Source organism: Lygodium microphyllum, unplaced genomic scaffold (assembly GCF_053477565.2).
Source record: "Lygodium microphyllum isolate KBCC unplaced genomic scaffold, Lygodium_microphyllum_v1.1.10 scaffold_31, whole genome shotgun sequence".
Lineage (NCBI taxonomy): Eukaryota > Viridiplantae > Streptophyta > Polypodiopsida > Schizaeales > Lygodiaceae > Lygodium > Lygodium microphyllum.
Window position 1 is genome coordinate 6,900,420 of NW_028229514.1, and position 13,111 is coordinate 6,913,530.

Genomic DNA, 13,111 nt, shown 5'->3' on the forward strand with positions numbered 1-13,111 from the left:
CGGGCTTTATACCTTTCCAACAAACCATCTGACTTGCATTTCTCTTTATAAACCCATTTTCTTAAAGACATCAATTACCTCATCCTTGTACTTCTGAATATACAGCCATGTGTATCGGTTGAAATCATCTATCCAACCGACAATACATTCTTGCAAAATCTGTTCTGCCATCTGTCCAACTAACAATAGATTCTTGGTAGTAGAAGGTACATGTAGTACATCATGTAGGCTCTTCTTTCTGCCATCATAGCTACAGCAGTCTACCTTCCTACTGGTGGGCCATCCCGCACTTGTGCCTAAAATCTTTCTATCCCTTTCAGCTCCAAGTCTTGCATGACTTCCCAAACAACCTTATGAAAAGATCTTTTCGAGATGAGAAGCTTGTATCTCCGCTGGATTCTCCTTATCTCCCGTAGGGTGACAGTGTTCGGTTTCCATCTCCTCTTTTTCTCTAGTGGTCGTTGTGCTCTATGGGGAGCACTTGCTGCTGCACAAGAGGAGGCTCCACCTTGTGCTCTAGGTGGCGGTGTCGTATTGCTGCGCATTTGAGGTGTGAAAACCACCCAAAAGTTGTGTGTGTGATTTGCTACTTTGTACATACTTAGTCGTTATGTTTGCTCTTTCATTCTATGCGGGAAATAAAGTGAAGAGGAGTTTGGTGCAAGAGGAACTTATCCGTAATGCTCTGGTTGATATGTATGCTAAATGTGGCTGGCTGGCAGAGGCACAAGCAGTGTTTGATATGTTTCCTTATTGAGATCTAGACACATGGAATGTCCTAATCACAGGATATGCACAACTTTTGAAAGGCCACGTTATAATTCTGTAGTGATCTTTTGCTTCATCATGCCGAATGCATGAATCATGCGATGACATAGATTTTCCGAGTCAGGGCGGATCTCTGTATGGGAAATAGAGCTACGAAGGCTAAAGAGGGGATTTTGAAAGGATAAAGAGGGGGGAAAAAGGAGAAGCTTTTGGGCTATTTTTGAAAAGGAGGCTTTTTGGGACGACAGTAGAAGAAAGTTAACGAAGAAAGAAGCAAGGCCGGCCAACGATGAAAAATCTCCAGCCTTCCACTGCTCAGGATAGAGCCTTCCACTGCTCATGATAGAGGGGACCACTGCTCATGATATAGGGGACCAGTAGCGCTTGGTAAGGGAGGCAGCAGATGTGGCGAGGAGGACGAGGAATGACGGACCCCAGCAACGTTTGACTGATTGGCAGAAGGGACGAAAAGACTGATTTTGCGTGAAGACAAAGGGGAGCATTACGCTAAAATGGGAGAATCAGAAGGCATCCTGTATTCGGAGGGAGATCAAGAGAGAGTGGCGTTGTCAGGGAGTTTTTGTTATGGTCTTGTCATCGAGAACCAGTCTACGGCAACAAAGAAGGAAAGGAAGAAATTGAAGATGAAGCGTAGAGAATAGCGAAATCCCTTCTTCTCGAATATGAATTGGAGTTCCCTCTGAGGTAGTGAAAGCTTGTAAGCTGTCAACCCACCTTGTTAGTGTCAGTTTTTCCTGCGATGGAGAATGCACCATTGCCTGGAACATGATGATGGAGACCGCCTTGGGTGACTGTATCGGAGCCTTCATCCAGGCCTACTAACAGAGGAAAAAGAAGTTATAGTTGATAACCTGCAATCGGAGAGGAAGATTGAATACTAGGGAGAGATCAGAGCATGGCATTTGGGAAGAGTGCTCGACAATCTGGAAAAAGGGGAATGAAAGCGCGGACTGAGAGGGAATCAGGGGAGGCATTGAGCCTGGGCTTTGTTGTGTGTGTGGGAGGGAGAGAGGGTTTTCGCCATGCCGACGCTGAAGATAAGCACCATCGTTCCGCTAGACGGAGTCTCCACCTCTGACATCCTCAAGGATTGCAGCAAAACCGTGGCCAAAACCATTGGCAAGCCAGAGTAGTATGTGATGGTGCTACTCAGAGCTAATATCGGGGCATTCCCATGTCTTTTGGAGGCAGTGAAGAGCGGCAGCATATGCAGAGCTAATATCCATAGGCGGAATTGGTGGGGCAGTTAACAAGACTATCAGTGCTGCCATTGCAGAGATACTCGAAACAAAGCTTTCAGTGCCTAAGTCACGGTTCTATATGAAATTCTCTGATGTTCAGAGATCAGACTTTGGTTGGAATGGGAAAGGTGAAAAACTGAGATGAAAGACAACCATAGTCAGAAATCAAGGCCAATCGAGAGGAAGAAGCTAACCAGGGCGGATCTTTGCAACGGAAAAACAGGTGCTAGAGGAAGGGCTGTCATCGACCACATGCTGGGAATAGTTAATACATTGTTATCTAGCAAGGGTTTGTTTTATATGGTGACTGTGACGGCAAACAATCCTAGAGAGATCTGCCAGATCATGGGAAAAAAGGGGGTTTGCTTCACGAATTGTTGTACAGCATTATACTGAAGAGGAAAGCTTGCATGTTCTGAAGTTTTGGAGAGAGACTTTACTGGATTCACCCAAATTTCCTGGACCAACATCTCTATCATATTGGACATCCTTTCTACAGCGCTCACTTTCTCGGCTAGTGTCCTTCAAAAACATATAACATAGTGCACAGAAACATCCTTGTACAACTAGTTTTTGACTTGTAAGCAGTATAGAGGTAAAAGTATTGGCAATAGCTGTCTTATTGTATGCAAGAATGCTGAACATAGTCTGGCATCAATCCTCTGTATGCAGGCAGCAGTGAGTAATTTTGCGTAGTGCCCAAGCTTGCCTTTTCCAGTTGAAAAGAAATTTGGCAGATTTATTATTGCTCACCAATCTATTCATCTTGTTGATTTGTATGATGGATCGTCTATCCTGAAATTTAACAAGGACTTCTGTGGTTGCGACATTGCTTTCATAAACCCTTCGACATCTTTGGTGAACCCGACGTGAAAGCGTCGCTGAAATTTCAGGATGGGAGACACTTCAGCCTCTATTTCAGCTTCCTCTACAACTCCAGCTGCCTCTACTTCAGCTCCCTCAATGACTGCTGCGTCAAGTACTTCAACGGAGGATCTAAAAAAGATTTTGCAGAATATGTCCATGTATATGCAGCTCCAAAATCAGCAAACACAAATGTATATGCAGCAGCAACAACAATTGCATCAACAACAGTTGTCTCAGCAAAGGCAACTCTATTCGGAGCAGGAGAATGCAAACAGTGCAACTAAGGCTATTGAAGCAGTTGAGAGTGAGAAGAAGCTATTTGACGGGCGTAATGTTTCAGCATATTTGAAGACATATGAGATCAAGATGGGGTTTTTTGGAGTTCCTGCTGGACTTATGAGTAAATACTTCCTTCGTCTTGTCACACCTGCTTTGAGGACAAAAGTGACTGATTTATTTATTCAAAATACACATTGGCAAGATTTTAAGAAGGCTCTTAAAGAAGAATATTTCCTTGAGGACTTTGGTATGGCTACTCGACGGTCATTCCGAGAGTGGGTCTACATGCCAAACAAAGGTCTTGCTACTTCGGAGTTGATTCGAGAATTTGAGGAAAGGTATAGTCAGCTTGATGCCATTGAACAAAGAGCATTGGATGTTGAAAAAGTTGAGCTTTTCTTGCAAGCTGCAGATCCTACTCTTCAAGAAGAATTGGGTGAGCTTCTTGAAGATCGCACAAAGCCTATGGGTCTTAAAACTGATTGGCAGGATGCTCAGGATGCAGTCTCGACTTTGACCAAGAGGAGGATATGGAAGACTCGCCTACAGAATGGTTCCATGACACCTACACCATCATCTGCTCCTATGCCTACATCTATCCCTGTTATTTCTTCTCCTCCTCAGCCAGTTTCTTGGCCTATGCCAGTGCCTACTGTTTCTACTCCACCTATTCCTCCTGTTCCATGACCGATGCCTACACCTTCTGCTCCAAAACCATCCGCTCCATCGGTGCCTACTTCTCTTGATGACATAATCAAAGGTATCACAGATTTGACACTTGAGTCAGTCAAAGCGGAGTTGGTGGGTAAGTTGAAGGAGCAGTTTACTTCGACTGTGCCTACTACTTCTTCTAGTGCTCCTACTGCACCTAGGAGTGCTCCTAGTGCTCCTAGGAGAGATCGGAGATGTATTTGGTGTGATAGTACGGAGCATCAGCATTGCAGGGATTGTGACTCTTTCCAAGATGCAAGGAGGCAAAATTTGGTATATTGGGGGCAAGATGGTAAGATTTGGTTGACTGAGACAGGAGCTCCACTTGCTACCAACTTTGGTAAAGGTGGAATGAAGAAGTTAGTGGAGGACATGGCTGCGCGTACTTCTTATGTGATGGCTAGAGGTGATGCTTTTGCATATGGAGTACAGATTGAGGAGGGATCAGAGACTCAATCCGCACTATGGACTTATGCTATGGAGTCTGCAAACAAGGGGAAAATTCAGCAAACTGTTTTGACTAGCGCAGGCTCTAGCATCAGATCAGAGACAGGTTGGGACTCGCCTGTTGACAGGTATTCTATTTATGCTTATTTGGCTAAATCTCATGGTGCAGATGTATTTGTTGAGGAGAAGCGTAAGAGGGATGAAGAAAATCCAAGTGCAGCTAAGAAGACTAGAGGGGGTGAGTTTGTTACTCCACCTACTGCAGGACCGTCTTCAAGACCAGGGCCAGATCGACAGATGGAGGATGCTCAAAAGAGAGAAAAGAGGCAAGAGCCTAGAGAGAGAAAGCAGCCAGGATTCAGATTGATGTCCGATATTGAGACATCTACAGACATGAAGAAAATCTTTAATGATAAGATACTTGGCAGTGAGGTGACTTTTACTATTTCTAAGATTTTGGGCATCTCAAAAAGAGAGTTTCAGGATCAGTTTCAGGAGGTCCTGAAGAGGAAAAGACATGCATTGGCTACCATTGATACACAGGGAGTTTTGATTGGAGAGTTGGATGATGATGTTGATGAGGTTATGGTTGATAATGCTTCTGTTTTGCCGCAGGTAGAGAAGAGGGTTCAGCCTATGCATTATGCTGAAATTGATGAGCCTGTTTTGATACCGCGTAGTCACTTTTCGCGGAGCCATTGGGCTAGGGCAACTACAGAGACGATGGTAAAGATTGGAGAGAAACAGGTGCCTTATGTTGCATTGGTTGATCATGGTTCAGAGATTAATCTCATTGTTCGTGGAGTTTATGAGAGTAACAGATGGCCTATGGATGTAGAGCATGGGTGGCGTATGAGAGCCGCCAATAACACTGCAGGTGATTTATATGCTGCTTGCCCTAGTGTCAGGGTTTCTATTGGTGATGTAGAGGAGGATTTTCATTTCTTTGTGCAGGATTCATGCTCTTATCCCATAATTCTTGGTCAGCCATTCATTACAGAGATGCGCATGGAGACAAAGGTCATGGATGATGGATCTGCTTATGTACGGATTCGCAGTAAAGATGGTATGAGAGCAGTTCAGTTTATGACAGTATGTGTGAACCATGTTAGAAACAGGGATACTCTCAGAGATGCACCCTTGCCCACTGTGAGGGATTCGGGTTTTCATTAGGTACCGCCGTTTCGCGAGACGACGGTGGTACAGAGGAGAGGAGATTGGAGTTCTCGCCTCCTGGCTGCAACAGTGTTTTCTCCTCCGGTTATGTTGGGATTTCAGCAAACAGTTCAATGAGCTATCAGAAGACTTCTAGATTGTCTAGAGCTGCCAGGCAGTATATATGCAGGAAGGAGAAAAATTTGAAAAATGCAGGAATTTTGGAGGATGATGAGCACATAGATGGTATGTATGACAGTGTGATTTGTGCAAATACGATGACAGAGATGAGAGATATGCTGAAAACTGATATGCTGAATTGTCATGGTAATGTATTAGTGCAGTCCCTGGACATGTTTCATGAAATTGCAGATTTTATGTCACAGATTGAGTCAGAGGCTGAGGTAACTCAGCAAAGAGTATTGAGTGTTGAAGAAATTCAACAAATAGAGTTTCTAGCTGGTTATGATCAGCTTTCAAAGAGACAGAGGGCTGAAAATTTTCAGCCAACAGAGTTTACTGCTGGAATATTTCAGCATTCAGAGTTTGGGGATGTTTCTATGCAGTCCATAGAGCAGAGGGCTGAGAATATTCAGCCATTGGAGTGCAAAATTGCTGATTTACAGCAAGGTTTATGTAATGCAGAAGAGCATAATGAAGCCAGGGTTGACACGAAATACAAAACTGTGGATAAGAAGGTGAAGCCGGTTGCTGTACCGCTTCCACCTGACAGTGATCAACAAATAGAGAGGGCTGCTAAACAGAAAATTTTGAGGAATCCGGAGCATATTGGTCATAAATTTTCAGCAGAGACACTTGCTGAATTGAAAATTGGAAATGGTGATTTCTTGTTACCCATGGAGAAGCAATGCTTTCAGGAGATGCTTGAGCGTCATGGAAGGGGATTTGCTTTTGTCCCACATGAAATTGGATGTGTGAATCCTGATATTGTTGCTCCTATGGTTATTTTTACTATTCCTCAAATTCCATGGAATCTCCGACCTATTCCAGTGCCTAAAGCACACTTGCCAAAGTTGATTGATTTGTTGAATGAGAAAATCAGGATGGGAATCCTTGAGCCTTCATCTGCACCATACTCAAACAGGTGGTTTACAGTTCCAAAGAAGAATGGTACTCTTCGATTTATTCAGGACATGCAGCTAGTGAATAGAGTTACTATCAGGAATGTTGGTATAGGTCCAGTTGTGGATGAGTTTGCAGAGGCATTTGCTGGACGTGCCATCTATTCTTTGGGTGATTTGTATTCAGGTTATGATCAGTTTCAGCTGGCTTTGGAAAGCAGGGACATAACCACCATGAGAACTCCTATTGGGCTTGTCAGGATGTGTACCTTGCCTCAAGGTGCCACTAATTCTATTGCGCATATGATGAATGCCATGCATAAGGTCCTTCGTGATTACATACCTCAGCTTAATATGCCTTTCTTGGATGATGTGCCCATTAAGGGGTGTGCAAAAGAAGAGAAGAATGAGAGCCTAAATGAGCAGGGATGCAAATACTTTGTGGCTGATCATATTTCAGCATGTGAGAAGATTTTGGACAGGTTAGAAGAAGTGAACTTGACACTTTCAGGGCAAAAATCTGTTTTTGGAGTGAATGAGGTTGTCATTGTTGGGCATATGTGTGGATATTATGGCAGGAAACCCTCACCTGATAAGGTGAATGCTATAGGCAAGATTGCAGAGTATTGTTCTACCACTTCTGAGGTACGGAGATTCATTGGTGCTTGTGTGTTTTATATGATTTGGATACCTCATTTTGCACCAATTGCAGATTGTTTGTATCAGGTGCTTCGAAAGGGGCTAAAATTTTATTGGGATGAGAGTCACACTAGAGCCATGCGGAAATTGAAGAAGTTATTGCAGAATGCTCCTACTCTCAGGAAAGCGGATTATAATTGTGATAGGCCTATTGTATTGACAGTTGACACTAGTCCAATTGGCATAGGTTGGGCTGTGGGTCAAGATGATGCAGATGGAAATAGGTATGCTATTCGGTTTGGGGCGAAAGTCCTAAACGAGAGACAGAGGAGATATCCGCAAATCAAGAGGGAGTTATTGGGGATTGTGACGGCTCTCAAATGTGACAAGGAGTACTTTATTGGAGCTTCAGTTGTGGTAGAGACAGATTGCTTGCCATTGATTGGTATGATTACGAGTTGCTCTACTCTGGATATAGCTATGTTGAGATGGATTGCATACATCAAGTCATTAAATCCGGAATTTAAACACATAGCAGGGAAGGATAATCCAGTGGCAGATATGTTATCTAGAGCCAAGTATGATGATGAGGAGACTCTACTTGCAGAAGAGGATGATGCAGAAATTTCAGCCACTATGGTTGATCATGTTTGTCATGTCTATGATATTGTGGCTTTCACAGAAGAGCTCTATGTTGGAGATTGGTTGCAGATTGGCAGGTACCTTAGTACACTAAGCAAAAGAGATGAATGGACAGATGAAGAGTTCAAGAAGATCAGAAGGAAAGCCTATGGTTATTTTCTCAAGGACGGATTTCTTTGGAAGCATCTGAAGAAAAGAGGCGGATTACCTTTGCGGGTTGTCTGCGATAGAGAGACACAGATATAGGTGATGAGGGAGTTTCATGAGAGTCCTTGGGCTGGTCATAGAGGAGTATGGGCTACTTATGAGAAAATCAGGGAGAAATATTGGTGGAAAGGTATGTACAGAGATGTTACTCACTTTGTTGAGACTTGCAGAGACTGCCAGATGTATTCAGTAGTGCGTCATAGAGATGAGCTTCATCCGACCTATCCACTATGCATTCATTATAAGTGGGTAGTTGATTTTGTTACCATGCCTATGGGTCTATGGTAGATGAGATACATTGTTTTGGCTAGAGAGGATCTTAGTAATCATGTTGAGGGCAGATCTTTGAGAACGAAGACCACTAGTGCAGTGTGTAAGTTCTTATTGGAGGAAATTTTTTGCAGGTATGGTTGTGTGGGTAAAATCACTGCGGATCGTGGTGAATTGGATGCAGATGAAGCTAGGGAGTTTTTCTCTCAGCTAGGAATCAAATTGGCTCTAACCACAGCATACAATCCAGAGGGAAATGGAAAGAGTGAAAGAGGGCATCCGCCAATAGTGAAAGCATTAGCCAAAGCATGCAGAGGACGGATTGGAGAATGGCCAAGACTTCTACCATTTTCTTTATGGGCTGATCGTACGACTCATAGTGTTACCACAGGATATATGCCTGCAGAGTTGATGTATGGTCAGAAACCTGTTATGCCGATTGAGACTTGTGCTTTGACTTGGTCAGTTTTACCTTGGCAAGAGGATTTGACGAGAGAGGAGCTCTTAGCTCTTCGGATTCGACAGTTGGAGAGGAGACCTGAGGATATTCAGCTAGCTATTGACAGGTTGAAAGTTGCTAGACTAAGGAACAAGGACAGGTTTGATAGCAGGCATCGCTTGCGGCCTAGAGCAATAGAAGAGGGAGATTGGGTATTGGTCTTTGATAGCAGCCTTGAAAATCAGCATACTGCACTTCGGAAGATGGTGAAAAGATGGTTTAGGCCATACATAGTCAGACATGTCTTTGATAATGCAACATATGAGCTGACAGAATTGGATGGAACAGTGCTTAGAGTGCCTATTGCTGGAAAAAGAATCAAGATTTTCAAGAAAAGGGATGATGAAGATTATGTATTGGAAGGATTTGCAAGAGAAGAGCAACGAGAAGAAACTCCAATGGAAGAGACAGATGATATAACAGATAATCTTGTTGATCTACCGGAAATGCATAACGAAGAGATTGATCTGTTTGTGGATCTTGATGATAACGATCATGGGTAGTTGGCCCATCCGGAGGATGCGCAGGATTAGAGGGGGTGGATGTCGTATTGCTGCACATTTGAGGTGTGAAAACCACCCAAAAGTTGTGTGTGTGATTTGCTACTTTGTACATACTTAGTCGTCATGTTTGCTCTTTCATTCTATGCGGGAAATAAAGTGAAGAGGAGTTTGGTGCAAGAGGAACTTATCCGTAATGCTCTGGTTGATATGTATGCTAAATGTGGCTGGCTGGCAGAGGCACAAGCAGTGTTTGATATGTTTCCTTATTGAGATCTAGACACATGGAATGTCCTAATCACAGGATATGCACAACTTTTGAAAGGCCACGTTATAATTCTGTAGTGATCTTTTGCTTCATCATGCCGAATGCATGAATCATGCGATGACATAGATTTTTCGAGTCAGGGCGGATCTCTATATGGGAAATAGAGCTACGAAGGCTAAAGAGGGGATTTTGAAAGGCTAAAGAGGGGGGAAAAAGGAGAAGCTTTTGGGCTATTTTTGAAAAGGAGGCTTTTTGGGACGACAGTAGAAGAAAGTTAACGAAGAAAGAAGCGAGGCCGGCCAACGATGAAAAATATCCAGCCTTCCACTGCTCAGGATAGAGCCTTCCACTGCTCATGATAGAGGGGACCACTGCTCATGATATAGGGGACCAGTAGCGCTTGGTAAGGGAGGCAGCAGATGTGGCGAGGAGGACGAGGAATGACGGACCCCAGCAACGTTTGACTGATTGGCAGAAGGGACGAAAAGACTGATTTTGCGTGAAGACAAAGGGGAGCATTACGCTAAAATGGGAGAATCAGAAGGCATCCTGTATTCGGAGGGAGATCGAGAGAGAGTGGTGTTGTCAGGGAGTTTTTGTTATGGTCTTGTCATCGAGAACCAGTCTACGGCAACAAAGAAGGAAAGGAAGAAATTGAAGATGAAGCGTAGAGAATAGCGAAATCCCTTCTTCTCGAATATGAATTGGAGTTCCCTCTGAGGTAGTGAAAGCTTGTAAGCTATCAACCCACCTTCTTAGTGTCAGTTTTTCCTGCGATGGAGAATGCACCATTGCCTGGAACATGATGATGGAGACCGCCTTGGGTGACTGTATCGGAGCCTTCATCCAGGCCTACTAACAGAGGAAAAAGAAGTTATAGTTGATAACTTGCAATCGGAGAGGAAGATTGAATACTAGGGAGAGATCAGAGCATGGCATTTGGGAAGAGTGCTCGACAATCTGGAAAAAGGGGAATGAAAGCGCGGACTGAGAGGGAATCAGGGGAGGCATTGAGCCTGGGCTTTGTTGTGTGTGTGGGAGGGAGAGAGGGTTTTCACCATGCCGACGCTGAAGATAAGCACCATCGTTCCGCTAGACGGAGTCTCCACCTCTGACATCCTCAAGGATTGCAACAAAACCGTGGCCAAAACCATTGGCAAGCGAGAGTAGTATGTGATGGTGCTACTCAGAGCTAATATCGGGGCATTCCCATGTCTTTTGGAGGCAGTGAAGAGCGGCAGCATATGCAGAGCTAATATCCATAGGCGGAATTGGTGGGGCAGTTAACAAGACTATCAGTGCTGCCATTGCAGAGATACTCGAAACAAAGCTTTCAGTGCCTAAGTCACGGTTCTATATGAAATTCTCTGATGTTCAGAGATCAGACTTTGGTTGGAATGGGAAAGGTGAAAAACTGAGATGAAAGACAACCATAGTCAGGAATCAAGGCCAATCGAGAGGAAGAAGCTAACCAGGGTGGATCTTTGCAACGGAAAAACAGGTGCTAGAGGAAGGGCTGTCATCGACCACATGCTGGGAATAGTTAATACATTGTTATCTAGCAAGGGTTTGTTTTATATGGTGACTGTGACGGCAAACAATCCTAGAGAGATCTGCCAGATCATGGGAAAAAAGGGGGTTTGCTTCACGAATTGTTGTATAGCATTATACTGAAGAGGAAAGCTTGCATGTTCTGAAGTTTTGGAGAGAGACTTTACTAGATTCACCCAAATTTCCTGGACCAACATCTCTATCATATTGGACATCCTTTCTACAGCGCTCACTTTCTCGGCTAGTGTTCTTCAAAAACATATAACATAGTGCACAGAAACATCCTTGTACAGCTAGTTTTTGACTTGTAAGCAGTATAGAGGTAAAAGTATTGGCAATAGCTGTCTTATTGTATGCAAGAATGCTGAACATAGTCTGGCATCAATCCTCTATATGCAGGCAGCAGTGAGTAATTTTGCGTAGTGCCCAAGCTTGCCTTTTCTAGTTGAAAAGAAATTTGGCAGATTTATTATTGCTCACCAATCTATTCATCTTGTTTATTTGTATGATGGATCGTCTATCCTGAAATTTAGCAAGGACTTCTGTGGTTGCGACATTGCTTTCATAAACCCTTCGACAGCGGGCCTTGGCGTGAGGCCTTCCCATGGCCAAGAAATAGGGACATGCTTGCTTGGTGCCTGCCACGCAATCTCGAGGAGGGCAAGATGGAGAAGAGACAGAGGTTGGGGAATGAGGGAAGCAAAGAAAGTAAGATGTGAAAATGAGAAGAAGAATGAACTTTTAACCCATTTAAACCCCAAAACTGGGTTAATGGAGCTTCATATGCACTATCCATTGTGTGATCGTAAATCCATAACCTTTTTATCAGAATGCGACGAGATGTAAAACATGCACTTGTTAGGTGGCCAAGAGCCCAATGTTTTTTTCGAAAAAAAAAGGCGTGCAGACCCCTGGTTTGAAGTTTGGCGTCTAAAGAACCCTTTCACGCTTCTCTCCTCCTTCTTCTCCTTCACGGGTTCCCTCCTTTGTGGTTGTCCCCTCTCTTTTAGTGGATCCGGTGGCAATGGTAGTGGCAGTTGCAGCTCCTCTCTCTCTCTCTCTCTCTCTCTCTCTCTCTCAATCTCCCTTGTGTTGATCTGTCTCCCTTCTTCTCTCTATACATCTCTTCATCAACAAAAAAAAAGAGAGAAGTAAAGAAAAGAGAAAAACAAAGAGAGAAGAGAGAATGCACTTACCTCAAAGCTTGAAGAAGAATCCTTTTGTGCTTATGTCCTTCTTCTTCTTCTCCTTCACGGGTTCCCTCCTTCTTCTTTGAAGTTTTCCCCTCTCTTTTTATGGTGGATTGGTGGTGGCAGCGGCCTCTCTCTCTCTCTCTCTCTCTCTCTCTCTCTGTGTGTTACAACTATATATATCATCTCTCACTTGACTTGGGTCTCACCTATATATACTAACTCTACATCAATATGAATCATTCTTTGGGAGCATGTCTTGTGTATCTCTCTCGTACTCTCTCTCTCTCTCTCAACATGGTATCAGAGCTATGGATGCGTAGCAACAACAAGGAAGATAAGTTGTTTCATTGTTTATACTTGATTGAATTCTTTGCACAAGTGATGATTTGATACATGAACTTGTTCAAATTAGAAGTATTAGTTAATTTTGTCTTTAAAAACAAAACCGCTTGTCAATCGGAGTTCTGGATCAAAAGTTATGACAGTTCAGGATTCAAGACAACAATTCTGCTCAAATCTGCGATTCTTTATTTAAAACTGTATTTCTAATTACAGTTTGTTAATCCCCAATTACTGTTTATTAATCGCTCGTCTTCGTTAATGATGTTGATTACGCCAAGCAAACATCTTGCTATTTTTAGCAATGTTTTATTATCGTTCACGTTCTTTGCTCGACCGAAATAGCACTTTTCTTATATGCGTCATCTCGTCTTGCACATTACACCTCTCTATTTTGGGCTTTCTTTTTAGTCACTCAATACTTTTCGTCGT

General features: G+C 43.4%; 2 pseudogenes; both read left to right on the plus strand.

Annotated features, from left to right (window-relative positions):
* The first annotated feature begins 1,811 nt into the window (after positions 1-1,811).
* LOC148009284 (uncharacterized) lies at positions 1,812-2,175 on the plus strand (annotated as a pseudogene).
* Positions 2,176-10,655: 8,480 nt separating this feature from the next.
* On the plus strand, positions 10,656-11,019 carry LOC148009285 (uncharacterized; annotated as a pseudogene).
* The last annotated feature ends 2,092 nt before the right edge of the window (positions 11,020-13,111 follow it).